Raw genomic sequence first — 17,908 nt, 5'->3', positions numbered from 1 at the left:
AGATGATTGACCTCCAACAACCACAACCATCTTCCTTTGTGCTAGGCATGACTCCAGCCAGTAGAGTTTTTCCCCCTGATTCCCATTGAATTCAGTTTTACTCGGACTCCTTGATGCCACACTTGGCCAAATGCTGTCTTGATGTCGAGGGCAGTCACTCTCATCTCACCTCTGTAATTCAGCTCTTTTGTCCATGTTTGGACCAAGGCTGTAATGAGGTCTGGAGCCGAGTGATTCTGGCGGAACCCTTCCTAATATCTCCTTTGGATTTGGCATCCAATGTTTTGTCTGATTACGCCGCTGTGGCACCATTGGTGTTTTTCTATGTTTTAAAAATGTAGTTCCTGGGATGTGGGCATCGCTGGCAAGGCCAGCATTTATTGCCCAGCCCTAATTGCCCTTGAGAAGGTTGTGGTGAGCCGCCTTCTTGAACCGCTGCAGTCCGTGTGGTGAAGGTACTCCCACAGTGCTGTTAGGGAGGGTGTTCCAGGATTTTGACCCAGCGACGATGAAGGAACGGCCGATATATTTCCAAGTCAGGATGGTGTGTGACTTGGAGGGGAACGTGGAGGTGGTGGTGTTCCCATTCACCTGCTGCCCTTGTCCTTCTAGGTGGCAGAGGTCGCGGTTTGGGAGGTGCTGCCAAAGAAGCCGTGGTGAGTTGCTGCAATGAATCTTGTAGATGGTACACACTGCAGCCACGGTGCGCTGATAATGGAGGGAGTGAATGTTTTAGGTGGTGGATTAGAGCAGGCCAGGGAGCAGAAGGAGCAGTGTGGCGGCCTAGCCCAGCAGGTTGGGCGGCCCATGGCCTGCGAGCACCATCGGAGCAGACCAGGGAGCGGAAGGAGCAGTGTGGCAGTGTACCACTCCAGGAAGCAGCACGAGCTGGAGCAGGAGAGCAACGGCAGTGAAAAGGGAAATCACCAAGATCCAGGTCGGTGATTGGAGCGTGGGCAGGTACAGCAGGAGCGGCGAGGTCGGGGCGAAGGAGTGGGGAGAGACTGTAGAGGGATGTGATCGGGGCCCAGGAGAGGTGTGGGTTTGGGGCCCAGAAGAGGCGAGGGCCCAGGGGCAGCACAGGGCAGCACAGGCCAGCCCACACTGCGATATGTGTGCGCACTAGGTCCGTGCAGCAGAGCAGGTCTCCAGTCGTCTTGGGTAACCCTTGCCACTGGACCAAGACCTAGCTCTGTCAAGCCCGTGTGGTGGCTGGTGTGCAACGGTCACCACACGTTAAAAAAATCCTCGCACAGGCATCTTCCACCCTTCAAGATTTAGTTCGGGATCTGGAATATTAGGTCCTTCATTGGAACACCTGTGAACTTTTTGACATGGAAGCAAGTCATCCTCGATTCGAGGGACTGCCTATGATGCCGGTGGATGGGGTGCCAATCAAGCGGGCTGCTTTGTCCTGGATGGTGTCGAGCTTCTTGAGTGTTGTTGGAGCTGCACTCATCCAGGCTAAAGTTCTATATAAATACCAGTTGTTCTTGTTATTGTTGTTGCTAGTGGTAATTTAAGACCATGATTTCTGACTTTATACTCAAGGGATCCAATGATCCGTTTCTTGTGGAATCAAGACTGTTTCGTGTGGATTTTAAAAGCTCCAACGTGAATTATCACCCCTGACAATCCAGACTTGCTGACATATCATAGTAATATAACAGCATGTTTCAGGATAGAATTGTGTGCACACTGGGGAACAATTGGTCTTGGTGTGAGGTATAGAAAAATCATAACCATGAAATGTCTTTGCAATATCACTATACATAATAACTGGAGTAATTGTTTCCCTGGTATGGTTTAACACTGAAATGTCTCACACACTTTATTGAGAGGGCTTAAAGATGTGACTCCATTTGTTAGACATGCTCCAAACCTTTGCTTTGATTTGCTCAATGCAATGAAATAATAGCAGTTGATTGATTTTGTAATTAAACCGAGTGGCAGCAGTAAATCATAGTGGTGCAAAATTTGGAACTTTAAGGTGTGCTTCTCAGGGCTCTCGCTAACAGTGTTTGACAACTGACCTAATCCGATTGGTATTTAGTATGCATTTCTCATGCTTGCCCTCACCAGATTGATGGCTAGGTGCATGCCACATTGGAAATTTGCTACACTCTTGTGCCACTTTTGTGGAAGATTCATTATTCAAGTTGGAGAGATTGCGTGCCTTGAATTTAATCAAACTGTGTGTGCTTGACATGACATGTAGGGCCAGATCTTGCTCTCGGTGGCCATCAAACAGCGCCAGCTGTTCATTGCATGTGCACTTGCCCTCGGACTTTCAACGGAATTTTGCACTGAAAATCAGAGAGCCAAAACAACACGGCACCCTGTACAGAGCATTGAGCATGTGAGCATGGCAAGCAACTGTGTATCTCCTTAACCAATCAGATTAAAAATCATTAATGAGCAGCGAAGAGTCAGAACCAGGAAGTGTAAGTTGGAATATTGAATTGAATGTCAAATCATGTACCGAAAGTGTGGGCACTATAGATGGGATTAAGAGAGAGAGATAAAAAAGACAGAAAAAGATTGGTCTAGACTTTCCTGAGAGCCCCTCAACGCCTGATTGCCTGCTCAGAAAAACCGTTAACGTTTGGTGAGTAACGTTGGCGACAATTTACACTTTTATGTTAAAATTAGTTAAAACTAATCAGCCAGTGAGAAAATAGGCTTGGCACCTTTATTGTCAGTGGTTTTCTCGGCGGTTAAGGTGAAACTAAGTAAAACGGGCGTTTTTTTAAAAATTTAGTCTGAGACTGTGGTTGGGCCGAGGGAGGGGGAAAACTTTAAAAAGAAATTTCGATTAAAAAAAATAGAAAGGTTGAAAAACATTCCCAAGACATGTTTACACCCAATCGCCATTTTAAAATTAAAAAAAAATTATTGAAGAACCTTTAACTTACCTTTCTTTTCAGACTGCTCACCTACCGCCCTGCTTAAGCAGTTTTCACAGGGCAGTTCCCTTGGCGATCTGGACGGGCTTCCGTTGAGGCCAAACTTACGCCCTGGCGATTTTCTCGGCATTGCACATCGGCAGTTTGGTCCCGACGGGCGTGTTCAGATTTGGGCAATACCATTGAAAAACTAAGCGGGAAACTTTCGCTGGGCGGAAAAACAGCTGTACTGTTGAGAAAATGGCCGAGGATCCGGCGAAAATGATAGGAAAGTCTGACCCTTAAAATCTCCAACAATAATTAAAATCTGAATGAATGAGATTCCACACTTGTTAAAATTAATTTTCAGTGCCAGAGAGGTTGTTTGGCAGCAAGTAAGACTTACCACACTGTTGAGAAGGTTACTAATACTGGAATGGACAAGCCCTAACTTTTTCTGGTGAGTTTAGTAGCTATCTTTGAGGTAAGCAGAGCATCTTTACTCTATTCAAAGTATTTTAACGGTGCGTCAGACAGCGAGCCCATTATAGTGGGGCTTTTGGAGGAGCAGGGCATTCCAGACAGCAATTCTGAGTTTCTGCATTTAACAGACCATGTGTGATCGTCAGAAGTCCCTGTTCGATTTCTATGTAAATGATCCTGAGCGCTGTTAGTCTCACCATTATTTATACTGCAAAATCTTGCCCAATGTGCTAAACTATAGCTATTCCATTTGTCTGCCACAATGGACAATAGAGTTTTTAGCAAAAATACTGTAGCTGTGAGCAAGAACTTACTGACCACAAGATTATTATTTCACAGGTGTGACAAATTCTGAATAACTTATATGTATTAAATAGCAGTTAATAATTGTGGTAGTGAGACATTATTGAAGACATTTTCCTTCCCTGAGTTATCTCCTCATGCCACACCTCACCAGTAGAGAGGGGATGTCATGCTCGGGAAAGTGCTATGAAATAAGACACCTGGAGGCTTCAATAAAATCTCCGTCTTTGTGGAAAGTGACTGTTGTGGTCATGGCACTCTCACCTCTGTGTCCGAAGGTCATGGGTTCATGGCTCACTTAAAATCTACACTGTCACTCCAGTGCTGAGGGAGTGCTGTACAGTCGGAGGGGCAGTGCTGAGGGAGCGCTGCACAGTTGGAGGGACAGTACTGAGGGAGCGCTGCATTGTCGGAGGGGCAGTACTGAGGGAGCGCTGCATTGTTGGAGAGGCAGCATTGAGGGAGTGCTGCACTGTCGGAGGGGCAGTGCTGAGGGAGCGCTGCATAGTCAGAGGGGCAGTACTGAGGGAGCGCTATACTGTCAGAGGGGCAGTACTGAGGGAGTGCTGCACTGTTGGAGGGGCAGTACTGAGGGAGTGCTGCACTGTCGGAGGGGCAGTGCTGAGAGAACACTGCACTCTTGGAGGGACAGTACTGAGGGAGTGCTGCACTGTCAGAGGGGCAGTGCCGAGGGAGCGCTGCACAGTCAGAGGGGCAGTACTGAGCGAGTGCTATACTGTCAGAAGGGCAGTACTGAAGGAGTGCTGCACTGTCGGAGCGGCACTACTGAGAGAGTGCTATACTGTCAGAGGGGCAGTACTGAGGGAGTGCTGCACTGTCGGAGGGGCAGTGCTGAGAGAGCACTGCACTGTCGGAGGAGCAGTACTGAGGGAGCGCTATACTGTCAGAGGGGCAGTACTAAGGGAGTGCTGCACTGTTGGAGGGGCAATACTGAGGGAGAGCTGCACTGTCGGAGGGGCAGTGCTGAGAGAACACTGCACTCTTGGAGGGACAGTACTGAAGGAGTGCTGCACTGTTGGAGGGGCAGTGCTGAGGGAGTGCTGCACTGTCGGAGGGCCAGTGCTGAGAGAGCACTGCACTGTCGGAGGAGCAGTACTGAGGGAGCGCTATACTGTCAGAGGGGCAGTACTAAGGGAGTGCTGCACTGTTGGAGGGGCAGTACTGAGGGAGAGCTGCACTGTCGGAGGGGCAGTGCTGAGAGAACACTGCACTCTTGGAGGGACAGTACTGAGGGAGTGCTGCACTGTTGGAGGGGCAGTGCTGAGGGAGTGCTGCACTGTCGGAGGGCCAGTGCTGAGAGAGCACTGCACTGTCGGAGGGGCAGTGCTGAGAGAACACTGCACTCTTGGAGGGGCAGTGCTGAGGGAGTGCTGCACTGTTGGAGGGGCAGTGCTGAGGGAGTGCTGCACTGTCGGAGGGCCAGTGCTGAGAGAGCACTGCACTGTCGGAGCAGCAGTACTGAGGGAGCGCTATACTGTCAGAGGGGCAGTACTAAGGGAGTGCTGCACTGTTGGAGGGGCAGTACTGAGGGAGTGCTGCACTGTCGGAGGGCCAGTGCTGAGAGAGCACTGCACTGTCTGAGGGGCAGTACTGAGGGAGAGCTGTACTATCGGAGGGGCAGTACTGAGGAAGTGCCGTACTGTCGGAGGGGCAGTACTGAGGGAGAGCTGCACTGTCGGAGGGGCAGTGCTGAGAGAACACTGCACTCTTGGAGGGACAGTACTGAGGGAGTGCTGCACTGTTGGAGGGGCAGTGCTGAGGGAGTGCTGCACTGTCGGAGGGCCAGTGCTGAGAGAGCACTGCACTGTCGGAGGGGCAGTGCTGAGAGAACACGGCACTATCGGAGGGACAGTACTGAGGGAGTGCTGCACTGTCGGAGGGGCAGTGCTGAGAGAACACTGCACTCTTGGAGGGACAGTACTGAGGGAGTGCTGCACTGTTGGAGGGGCAGTGCTGAGGGAGTGCTGCACTGTCGGAGGGCCAGTGCTGAGAGAGCACTGCACTGTCGGAGGAGCAGTACTGAGGGAGCGCTATACTGTCAGAGGGGCAGTACTAAGGGAGTGCTGCACTGTTGGAGGGGCAGTACTGAGGGAGAGCTGCACTGTCGGAGGGGCAGTGCTGAGAGAACACTGCACTCTTGGAGGGACAGTACTGAGGGAGTGCTGCACTGTCGGAGGGGCAGTGCTGAGGGAGTGCTGCACTGTCGGAGGGGCAGTGCTGAGAGAACACTGCACTATCGGAGGGACAGTACTGAGGGAGTGCTGCACTGTCGGAGGGGCAGTGCTGAGAGAAAACTGCACTCTTGGAGGGACAGTACTGAGGGAGTGCTGCACTGTTGGAGGGGCAGTGCTGAGGGAGTGCTGCACTGTCGGAGGGCCAGTGCTGAGAGAGCACTGCACTGTCGGAGGAGCAGTACTGAGGGAACGCTATACTGTCAGAGGGGCAGTACTAAGGGAGTGCTGCACTGTTAGAGGGGCAGTACTGAGGGAGAGCTGCACTGTCAGAGGGGCAGTGCTGAGAGGACACTGCACTCTTGGAGGGACAGTACTGAGGGAGTGCTGCACTGTTGGAGGGGCAGTGCTGAGGGAGTGCTGCACTGTCGGAGGGGCAGTGCTGAGAGAACACTGCACTATCGGAGGGACAGTACTGAGGGAGTGCTGCACTGTCGGAGGGGCAGTGCTGAGGGAGTGCTGCACTGTCGGAGGGCCAGTGCTGAGAGAGCACTGCACTGTCGGAGGGGCAGTACTGAGGGAACGTTGCACTATCGGAGGGGCAGTACTGAGGGAGCGCAGCACTGTCTGAGGGGCAGTACTGAGGGAGAGCTGTACTATCGGAGGGGCAGTACTGAGGAATTGCCGTACTGTCGGTGGGGCAGTACTGAGGAAGTGCCGTACTGTTGGAGGAGCAGTACTGAGGGAGTGCCCTAATTGGAGGAAGTGCATCCGGGAGGGCACTGAGCACCTCGAGTCTTATCGCCGAGAGCATGCAGAAATCAAGCGCAGGCAGCAGAAAGAGCGTGCGGCAAACCAGTCCCACCCACCCTTTCTCTCAACGGCGATTTGTCCCACCTGTGACAGGGACTGTGGCTCTCGTATTGGACAGTTCAGCCACCTAAGGACTCATGTTAAGAGTGGAAGCAAGTCTTCCTCGATTCCGAGGGACTGCCTATGATGTACCGACAGCAAGCAGGAGAAATGTGACTGCAAGCGTTCATGGGACCATACCTGGAGCAAATTTCAGGACAAGAGGGGAAGAAAAGGGAAAAATTGGGAATTACATTTTGAAAAAAAGGGTTGGATCTTGCAGAGTGAAGTGGCTCCCTAGAAAATATTTGCAACATTTCACTATACGACATACAGTTTAATTAAATGTCTAGGAAGCTCCAATTATGGGAAAAGTGCAGTATTGACGTGTGCTTTGTTGTCAATCACTCAGAACAAAAAATGTTCATTGTGAGCCGCTGCAATAGGTTTCTGAGCAAACCAGCCATTGAGACCGTCACTGAGTGCTTATCTTGATTGGACAATAGCATTCTCTTTGCAGAACTCATTGTCTGCCTGGCTGGAAAAAGTGCTGCATTTTATTATGAATGATTGTGAATGGTAATGTGCTTTGGGAAGGTGATATGCAAAGATTGGAAGATATTTTGTTTCACATTCCATTGATATTTAGAATTAAATTTAATGTACTTGATGGTTGTTGCACAGGTATCCTTGGGAGCTTTGAACATTAGAACACAAGAATTAGGAGCAGGAGTAGGCCATTCAGCCCCTCGAGCCTGCTCCGCTATTCAATAATACCATGGCTGATCTTCGACCTCGAATTCATTTTCCTGCCCGATCCCCATATCCCTTGATTCCCTTAATATTCAAAAATGTATCGATCTCTATGTTGAATATACTCAAAGACTGATGATCCACAGCCCTCTGAGGTAGAGAATTCCAAAGATACGCAACTCTTTGAGTGAAGAAATTCCTCCTCATCTCAGTCCTAAATAGCCAAACTCTTATCCTGAGACCGTGACCCCCCCCCCCAGTTCTAGGCTCTCTAGCCAGGGGGAAACAACCTCTCAGCATCTACCCTGTCAATCCCTCTCAGAATATTAAATAATTCAATGAGATCACCTCTCATTGTTCTAAACTCCAAAGGGTATAGGCTCAATCTACTCAATCTCTCCTCATAGGACAACCCTCTCAACCCAGGAAGCAATCTAGTGAACCTTTGTTGCACTGCCTCCAAGGGTGTTATAAAGAAGTGCATTCGATATGCAGATCGTATAACAGTGTAAAATGAAAAGTTGGTAACAGAGATCTAGCTGTCTTGTAACAAAAGTAGTGTTAAATAGAGGTTTGGAAGTTAGACGGGGTGCATGGATCATCTACATTGGTGAGCTTGAATGATGCTGTGAAAATCTGAGTTGAGAACTATTGGGAGGAATTTTAACTTGGGTGTGGGCGTGGATGTGGGAGTAGGCGTAGGTGCGGGCATGGGTGAGGGTGGGGTGTGGTGTCGGTGAGGATGTGGGTGCGGGTGCAGGTGGGGGTGTGGTGTGGGACTGTGGTGTGGGAGTGGGAGCTGGTGTCGGTGGGGGTGGGGGTGTGGATGGGGTGTGGGCAGTGCGGGTGTACGTGTGGGTGTGGGATTGGGATTGGGTGTGGGATTGGGATTTGGTGTGGGTGTGGGATTCGGATTGGGATTGGGTGTGGGTGTGGGATTGGGATTGGGATTGGGGGTGGGATTGGGATTGGGTGTGGGATTTGGATTGGGATTGGGATTGGGTGTGGGATTGGGATTGGAATTGGGTGTGGGATTGGGATTGGGATTGGGATTGGGTGAGGGATTGGGATTTGGTGTGGGTGTATGGGTGGGATTGGGTGTGGGATTGGGATTGGGATTGGGTGTGGGATTGGGATTGGGTGAGGGATTGGGATTTGGTGTGGGTGTATGGGTGGGATTGGGTGTGGGATTGGGATTGGGATTGGGTGTGGGATTGGGATTGGGATTGGGTGTGGGATTGGGATTGGGTGAGGGATTGGGATTTGGTGTGGGTGTATGGGTGGGATTGGGTGTGGGATTGGGATTGGGATTGGGTGTGGGATTGGGATTTGTTGTGGGTGTGGGATTGGGATTGGGATTGGGTGTGGGATTGGGATTTGGTGTGGCTGTAGGGGTGGGATTGGGTGTGGGGTTGTGGGTGTGGGATTGAAAATCAGAAAAAATGTCAGCACGTTGGGAAGTCTGCTTCCACCCATCAACGTCCCCGTGTAACTCGAGCGCTGTTTGCACCCAGCTCCCCAGGAGGGGCGGGTTGCATATTAAGATATGCTAATCACTCAATTGGAGCAATATTTCAACTGACTTAAGTTTAATGGCGCATGCACAGGTTTTCTGGGGACTTCCTAAGCAATAGAAACTAGTCCAGGAGATCACTCTGGCCTTGAATTCCCTGCAGTACCTACCTTCTGTAAGAGTTAATCTCCGCCCCAGCCAGAAATACATCCAGCTCTCGCTTGAAGGAATTCAGTGAGTCTGTATCCACCACATGAAACGGCAGCTTGTTCCAGAGGTCCACTATTCTCTGGGAAAAGAACCACCTCCTGATGTTCAACCTAGATCTAGCCCTATACAACTTAAATTTGTGACCCCTGGTTCTGCCTAACCTATTTAATTGAAATAAACGGTCAGCTGGAATACCATCTATTCCATTTATTATCTTATAATATGTGACGTTGGCTCAAGGGAAACAGTGGACTGGTGAGGAGCTGGCGAGAGTGTTTGTCTTCTAATTTTAAGTTTATTTCATAGTCAAGTAGTTCATAGTTTAGTTCTTAGTCAAATAACTAGAGGCATGGCAGGGCAACTCAGTCCCGTGCACATCCTGTGCCATGTGCCAAGTCCTGGATGCTTTGCGTAGCCTGGATGACCACGTGTGCAGGAAGTGTCACCAGTTACAGTAACTTGAGCTCCGTGTTTTGGAGCTGGAGCGGTGGCTGGAGTCACTGCGGTGCATCCGTGAGACTGAGAGCTACGTGGAAAGCACGTTTCTAGAGGTGATCACCCTGCAGCTTAAGAGTGGGCAGGCAGATAGGGACTGGGTGACCACCAGACAGAGGAGAAGGACCAGGCAGGTAGTGTAGGAGTCCCCTGAGTCCATCTCGCTCTCCAACCAATATTCTGTTCTGAGTACCGGTGAGGGCGATGGTGGCTCAGGGGAGTGCAGCCAGAGCCAAGACCATGGCACCACGGGTGGCTCAGCTGCACAGGGGAGGGGGGGAAGGAAGAAGTGTGGAAGAGCTATAGTGGTAGGGGATTCGATAGTCAGGGGGGCAGACGTGACTCCAGGATGGTATGTTGCCTCTCTGCTGCCAGGGTGAAGGATGTCACTGAGCGGCTGCAGGGCATTCTGGGGGGAGAGGGAGAACAGCCAGAGGTCATGGTCCATATCGGTACCAATGATATAGGTAGGAAGAGGGATGAGGTCATGCAGGCAGAGTTTAGGGAGCTAGGAGAGAGATTAAAAAGCAGGACCTCAAAGGTAATAATCTCTGGATTACTCGCAGTGCCACGTGCTAGTGAGTACAGAAATAGAAGGATAGAGAGGATGAATGCATAGCTGGAGAGATGGTGCAGGAGGGAGGGCTTTAGATTCCTGAGGCATTGGGACTGCTTCTGGGGGAGGTGGGACCTGTACAAGCTGGACGGGGTGCATCTGAAAAGAGCCGGGACCAATATCCTCATGGGGAGTTTTGCTAGTGCTGTTGGGGAGGGTTTAAACTAGCTTGGCAGGGGGATGGGCACCTGAGAATAGATTCAGTAGGGAAGGGAGTAAAGTTGGAATTGGGAAGCTGCAAAGTAGAATGTGAATTTGGAAGACAGAGGAAACAAAGGCTAGAAAATAGATAACAAGGGAGATTGGCAGTGCTAAATAATATTATACTTCAATGCAAGGGGTCTAGGAAAGAAGGCAGAGGAGCTGAGAGCACAGATAGACATTTGGGAGTGCGATATTATAGCCATTACTGAGACGTGGCTGAAAGAAGGGCAGATATGGCAGCTCAACTTTCCTGGTTACGGGGTTTCCAGACGGGATAGAGAGGGGGGTAAAAAAGGAGGGGGGTCGCAATATTGATTAAAAAAACAATTACAGTTGTGAGAAGGGATGATATGTTAGAGGTGTCATCAAATGTGGCCATATGGGTTGAATTGAAGATAAAAAGGAATGATCACACAGCTGGGAGTGTACTATAGACCCCCAAACAGTCAGAGGGAGATAGAAGAGCAAATAGGTCGACAAATTTCTGAGAAGTGCAAGAACTATAGAGCAGTAATAGCAGGTGATTTCAACTACCCTAATATTAACTGGAATAACATTAGTGTGAATGGTATGGAGGTTGCAGAATTCCTAAACCGTATTCAGGAGAACTTTTTTAGCCAGTATGTAACAAGCCTAACAAGGGAAGGGGCGGTTCTGGTCTTAGTTTTAGAGAATGTAGCTGGGCAGGTGGAAGGGGTAAGATTAGGAGAGCATTTTGGTGCTAGTGATCATAATTCAGTTAGATTAGGGTAGTTATGGAAAAGGACAAAGTTGGACCAGAAATAAAAGTTTTCAATTGGGGAAAAGCCATTTTTGTAAACTGAGATGGGATTTAGCCAAAGTGGACTTGAAGGTAAATCAGTGTCAGAGCAGTGGGAGGCATTCAAGGAGGAGATCCTGAGGGTTCAGAGCAAGTATGTTGCCTTAAAGAAAAAGGGTGGGACTAACAAATCTAGAGTCCCCTGGATGTCAAGGGACATACAGGGTAGGTTAAAGAAAAAAAGTGAGGCTTATGACAGATACCAAGGGCTCAATACTACAGTATAGAAAGTGCAGGGATACCATTAAAAAGGAAATTAGGAAAGCAAAGAGAGAGCATGAAAAAATGTTGGCAAGTAAAATCAAGGAATACCCAAAGATGTTTTATAAATACATTAACAGCAAGAGGATAACTAAAGAAAGAGTAGGGTCGATTAGAGACCATAAAGGAAATCTGTGTGTGGAAGCGGAAGACGTGGGTTATGGTTCTTAATTAATACTTTGCGTCTGTTTTCACAAAAGAGAGGGGTGATGCAGACACTGCAATCAGGGAGGAGGAGTGTGAAATATTAAATGAAATAAACATAGTGAGAGGGGAAGTATTAAGGGGTTTAGCAGCTTTGAAAGTGGATAAATCCCCAGGCCTAGATGAAATGTATCCCAGGCTGTTAAGCGAAGCAAAAGAGGAAATAGCATAGGCTCTGACCATCATTTACCAGTCCTTTCTGGCTATAGGTGTGGTGCCAGAGGACTGAAGGACAGCTAATCTGGTACCTTTGTTTAAAAAGGGAGAAAGGGATAGACCGACTAATTACAGGCCAGTCAGACTAACCTCGGTGGTGGGAAAATTATTAGAAAAAATTCTGAGGGACAGGATAAATCTTCATTTAGAAAGACACAGATTAATCAAGGACAATCAGAATGGATTTGTTAAGGGAAGGTCATGTCTGACTAACGTGATTGAATTTTTTGAGGAGGAAACAAGGAGGGTCGATGAGGGTAGTCTGTTTGATGTAGTGTATATGGATTTTAGCAAGGCTTTTGATAAGGTCCCATGTGACAGACTGGTACTAGGGGCTAGAACCTCCATTAGTTTGCCATGCATAATGCCCACTTAATGCCCATTTTACCGCTTAAATGACGTATAACACCCAGATATCGCCCATTTAGCCACAAAATGGAAACTGACGGGCATTTTTTGAGAACTTATCACCGAGCATTACTTTCCCCATGTGCTTAATGCTGGGGAAAAATAATACCGTCCGCCCACTTTTTTTGGATGGAATCATCAGAATGGGCGAAATCAACGCCCATAATATCGGCCAGTGTTACTTTCCGCATGGAATTAACCGGCGAGATTCAATAATACCGCCCGCCCATTTTTTGGGGTTGTAAAAACTACATTCGGCGAAACTAATGCCCAGGAGATCATCCACCATCACGTTCACCAGCTCGCAAATATCGCCCACAATATCGTTCACCCAAAAAACCGCCCATAAAAAGTGGAACGGTTCTGAACTAAAGCCAGTGGTGTGGCTGGCATTTTTAAAATCGCAGGTCGCTTCATTCAAAAGGCTGCTTCAACTTCGGGGGAGTTTGCATTGACTCTAGAGTTCTTCTCAGGTGAAGTGACCATCTCAACAGACATATTTTCAGACTCTGGACTATTGGGGGTTTACTCTAGGTGTATTTTAGTGAGGAAATTATTGCTTCTGATCAATCGCTATTATACTTTCATTGCAATGGGGCCAGCCATTTCTCAGCCTGCACCGATTAATAACCAGATGCTGCAGAGTGCAGATGGCTCAATGTGTGATGCACATCATTATGTCCCCAATTTAAGACATGCAAGAATGAGGAGGGCCAGACCATACACACCCCGCACATACAGGGAAAAGAGGTCTTACCTCGACGTGTCCGACCATACCTGCCTTCGGAGACTGCGCTTCCACAAGGTGGTGATCAGTGAAATATGTGAGCTCATCAGGCCACATGTGCAGCCTGCCATCAAAACATCAGTGTTGGTTGAGGTCAAGGTCACCGCGGCACTGTCTTTCTACACATCCGATTCCTTTCAAGCCCCTGCGGTCGAGATTTGCCCTTTGTCTCACCATGCAACCCATCGCTGCATTAGACAAGTCACGGAGGCCCTGTACGCCAGAAGGATGGACTTTATCAGCTTCCCTATGACCACGGAGGCTCAGTCTGACGGGGCTGGAGCATTCTACTGCATTTTTAAGTTCCCCAGGGTGCAGGGAGCTATACAGTGCACTCACATCGCCATGCAGCCACCTTCTCAGGGCCCGGAGCGTTTTCGTAACAGAAAAGGATTTCACTCCCTGAAGATCCAACTAGTTGTCGACCACAACCAGGTCATAATGCCAGTGAATGCCAAATGTCCAGGCACCTTCGATGAGGCTCACATCCTGCATGAAAGCACTGTCTCTGACATGTTTAAGAGTCAGCTGCAAGGACAATGCTAGATGCTTGGTGATAACCGATATGGCCTAGTCACCTGGCTGATGACCCCTCCTTGTGTGACACCCACACCAAGGCCTCACCTGGAATATTGTGTTCAGTTTTGGTCTCCTAATCTGAGGAAGAACATTCTTGCTATTGAGGGAGTGCCGCGAAGGTTCACCAGACTGATTCCCGGGATGGCAGGACTGACATATGAGGAAAGACTGGATCAACTGGGCCTTTATTCACTGGAGTTTAGGAGGATGAGAGGGGATCTCATAGAAACATATAAAATTCTGACGGGATTGGACAGGTTAGATGCAGGAAGAATGTTCCCAATGTTGGGGAAGTCCAGAACCACAGAAGCGATATAACCAGAGCCACAGAGACACACGCAATGTGGTCCAGAAAACATTAACTGTGCTTAAGCAGCGCTTCAGATTTCTGGAACGCTCAGGAAGGGAGCTACAATACAACCCTGAGCAAGTAGCTAAATTCGTGGTCATGTGCTCCATGCTGCACAAACTGGCTATCAGGAGGGGCCAAGAAATGCCAGAAGGGGCTGATGCTCCACCTCAGGAGAGAGAGGAAGAGGACGACGAGAGGCTGGATGCTGACCTAGGACCAGATAATCAGGCTGGCTATGCAACCATGCCCACGACCCCCATCCAGACCACAGGAAAGGGCCCGTGGTGGCTACATAGCTGCAAGACTCTTACATGAGGAGCTGATATCTGAATGATTTGCCTGAAAGAATGTTGATGTGAGTGACAATGCTGACACAATGCTGTGTGTGTGCAGCTCAGACATCAATGGTACCCATCACCTTGGTGGCAGTTAAAGTTTATGTTGATTGAAGTTAAGTTTTATTTAACCCTTTCATGTTGAGGAATCACCAGTGTGGAATGGTCCAGCTATCTGAGACAATGCACAACAAGGTTATGTTCAATAAAAAATATGTTATACCAACATTGGTCTGAAATCATAAGTATCACAGCCAATAACACCAACCCCCGCCCAACCCCACTTTTTCCACCATTGACATCAATCAAATGTTCAACATGTCCAGGAACACAGAATACAAAGGCAAAGCAGGAGGGTGGTCCCCTCCCCCCATACATTACAACAAATTGCATACACCCAGTTGGAGATATAACACAGCCATCACCTGCGGACATGCACCTCACTTTCCTTCCCCCCTCTCCTTCTTCTCCCCACCTCTACCCCTTCCCCTCCTCGTTCCACGGCACCTGGCCGAGGAGCTCCTCAGGCGGTGCCTCATTGGGGAGGATGAAGACAGATGCGTTGGTTGGACGGGTACGGGAGCGGGGGGTGCCGAGGGGGCAACATTCTCTGATGCAGAAGCAGGATCTTGGTCCTTGCTCTCATCTGTCGTTCGCAGTGGTGGTGCGGAACCTAGGGGTGGAGTGCCGCGTTCGGGGACCACTGGGAGGCCAATGCCAGCAGTGTTCCTGGCTATCGCATCCAGGGCCTCCACCATCCACAGAATATACCCAGCCATGGTGGCCAGCTGTCGGTATATGAGGTGCCCTGTGGCAAGGTTCTTGGGGCCGGTACGTCCAGAGTAGAGTCGGGAATGACCGGAGAACCACTAGATGGCCTTGGAGTGGAATGGCTTCTGGAGCCTGGTGATGCAGGTTCCTCGAAGTCCGTGCTCTCATCTGTGGAGAACAGACCCAGCGGATTGACGGCGAGAATCGGAGCTCCTCAGCACCAGATGTAGGATTGTCTGGAGAGTCGGGCCCCGTGCCCCCACCTTCTGGCCTCTGTGGTCTTGCCTGGGGCCGCACTGCTGGCTGAGCTACAAAACACAAATGAGGTTATTAGAGGAGAAGTGGGTGCTAGGGTCACAAGGTGAGTCCAGCGCTACACACAGCATATGCACGACAAAAGCACCACCGCTATCAAAATCATCACAGACATCACATTTCATGACTATCAACACATTTGCATTGCAATGATTTTCATTAGGCCAGCATTATTTTTATGACAATTTTAGAAATCATCTATCATATATGATTGTTCGGATATGAGTGGGTGTGACATCTATTGACTTTACATCACACAATGGTGTAAGCTTTACTCACGTGGCATCACTTCAGAGTCTGCAGATGCGACCATGGATGTCCGGGTGTGCTTCCCCACGAGTGCGAGCACACGTTCATCCATCTCAGTGATGTCCCCCCACCCGTTCGCCTCTGCACGGACCTCATTGTCGATAGCTTCTTCTGTAAAAGGTGACAGGACAACATGGCATGAGATCATTGCATGTTATCATTGCCAGGTACTGTCACAGAGACTGATACAACACATAACCGACAGATGTAATCATCATTATTATGATAATTATCATTCTTTACCTAAAGACATGCATCGTGATCGCAGGCTTTGAGTAAAACATTCCCGGTAAAAGTGAAAGACCTCACATCTGCTGATAGTCACTCATGACTGTTGCAAATCAAATTGTATAAATACACAATGTAATACTTACTCTTGCGGATCCCACAAGGTCATTCCATCGTTTGTGGCATTGGTTGCCCTCACGCACCTCGTTGGTCACCGACGAGACCACCTCTGCTTCTGGTAGGCCTTTGGGGTGGGTTTCCCATGCCCTCCCTGTGTCAAATCACCCCAGTGTAACTCGACCTCCTGCAAGAGGGAGGCATTTGCCTCGTCCGAGAACCTCCTGGCTCTTTTGCGCCCTCCAATGTGCTTCTCTTCCAGCTCACTGCTCTCTCCAGCGTCAGTCTTCACAGTGTGCTGTGATGCCTCCTCCTCTCCCTCCATTTTTGTTTCCCTACTTGCTGTGAAGCTCTAAAGTCTCCCTCCTTCCTCCCAAAGCAGTCACACCACACCCAGACACGCCTTCAGTCCCTCTCAGTTTCCTCTCTCTCTGTCTCCTCTTCTGCGCATGTCATGATGACCCTTGACCTCTTGAATCGCAGGAATTGAGCGTTGCCATGCTGTTGCTAAGGACGGCGACACTTTACCGCAGAAAGTCAGCACGATTTAACGCTACCGACCATTTCATATCGCTCGCGGTAATGCCCATTTAAAAAAATGGAGACTGGGTGCTTTGAGAATGGGCGAGAAGCTGGCGATCTGAAAACCCTTTTTTACTGCCCACGCCGGAAATAACGCCCATTTTTGAGCGATCTGCACAATAGTGTAAAATCTAGCCTTAGGTCCCTTGCTTTTTGTGGTATATATCAATGATTTAGACTTGAATGTAGGGGGTATGATTAAGAAGTTTGCAGTTGATACTAAAATCAAATGTGTGATTGATAATGAAGAAGAAAGCTGTAGACTGCAGGAAGATATCAATCAACTGGTCAGGTGGGCAGAACAGTGGCAAATGGAATTCAATCTGGAGAAGTGTGAGGTAATGCATTTGCAGAGGGCTAACAAGGCAAGGGAATACACATTAAATGGTAGGACACTGAGCAGTGTAGAGGAACAAAGGAACCTTGGAGTGCATGTTCACAGATCCCCTTCAGCTTTCATTGTTGCTTCAAATCTGGAAGCGTCAGTGGCAGCGGTGGGACATGAAACAATGAGCGGAGAGACAGTGCGGAACTAACTGGAGACGGGATCCATGGCTGGACCTTCGGCATTTGGTCAGCCTCTGTAAGTTCACAGATGCCTGCAGGGGGGAGATGTTAAGGGATTTCTTCATTGAGGGCATTGGTCATGCCGGGATTTTCAGGAAGCTTTGACTTCGGAAAGGGCAGCATTAATAGCTCAGACCTTCATGGCAGGGGAAGAGGAGACCAAGATAATTTACGCGCGCAGCTCTGGTTGCAACGTGGCGATGGACCAGGGAGTTAACATTGTAAACGCGACTCAGAACCCCGCAGGCAGGCAAGGGCAATTTGACACTGCCCAGGCAGCAACAGGCTCTAGGGTGGGCCAGCAACAGAGACAATGGCAGTGAGATCGGCCATTCACGCCATCACAAAGGGACAATGCATCCCGGGATGGGACCATTGACACTCACCAACAGAGTGCTCAGGAGTAATCAAAGAGCCAATCAGAGAGGAATGCCTGGTAACAGTTCCTTTGTTCACAACAATCTCGGCTCATGCAGGAGGTGCGGTGGCAAACATGCTGCGAAAACCTGTTGGGTTCAACAATTTATCTGTAGAAACTGTAACTTCAGTGG

The sequence above is a fragment of the Pristiophorus japonicus genome, chromosome 9 (assembly GCF_044704955.1).
Source record: "Pristiophorus japonicus isolate sPriJap1 chromosome 9, sPriJap1.hap1, whole genome shotgun sequence".
NCBI lineage: Eukaryota > Metazoa > Chordata > Chondrichthyes > Pristiophoridae > Pristiophorus > Pristiophorus japonicus.
The sequence above is the reverse complement of the archived record's forward strand: the minus strand, read 5'-3'. Positions refer to the sequence as shown.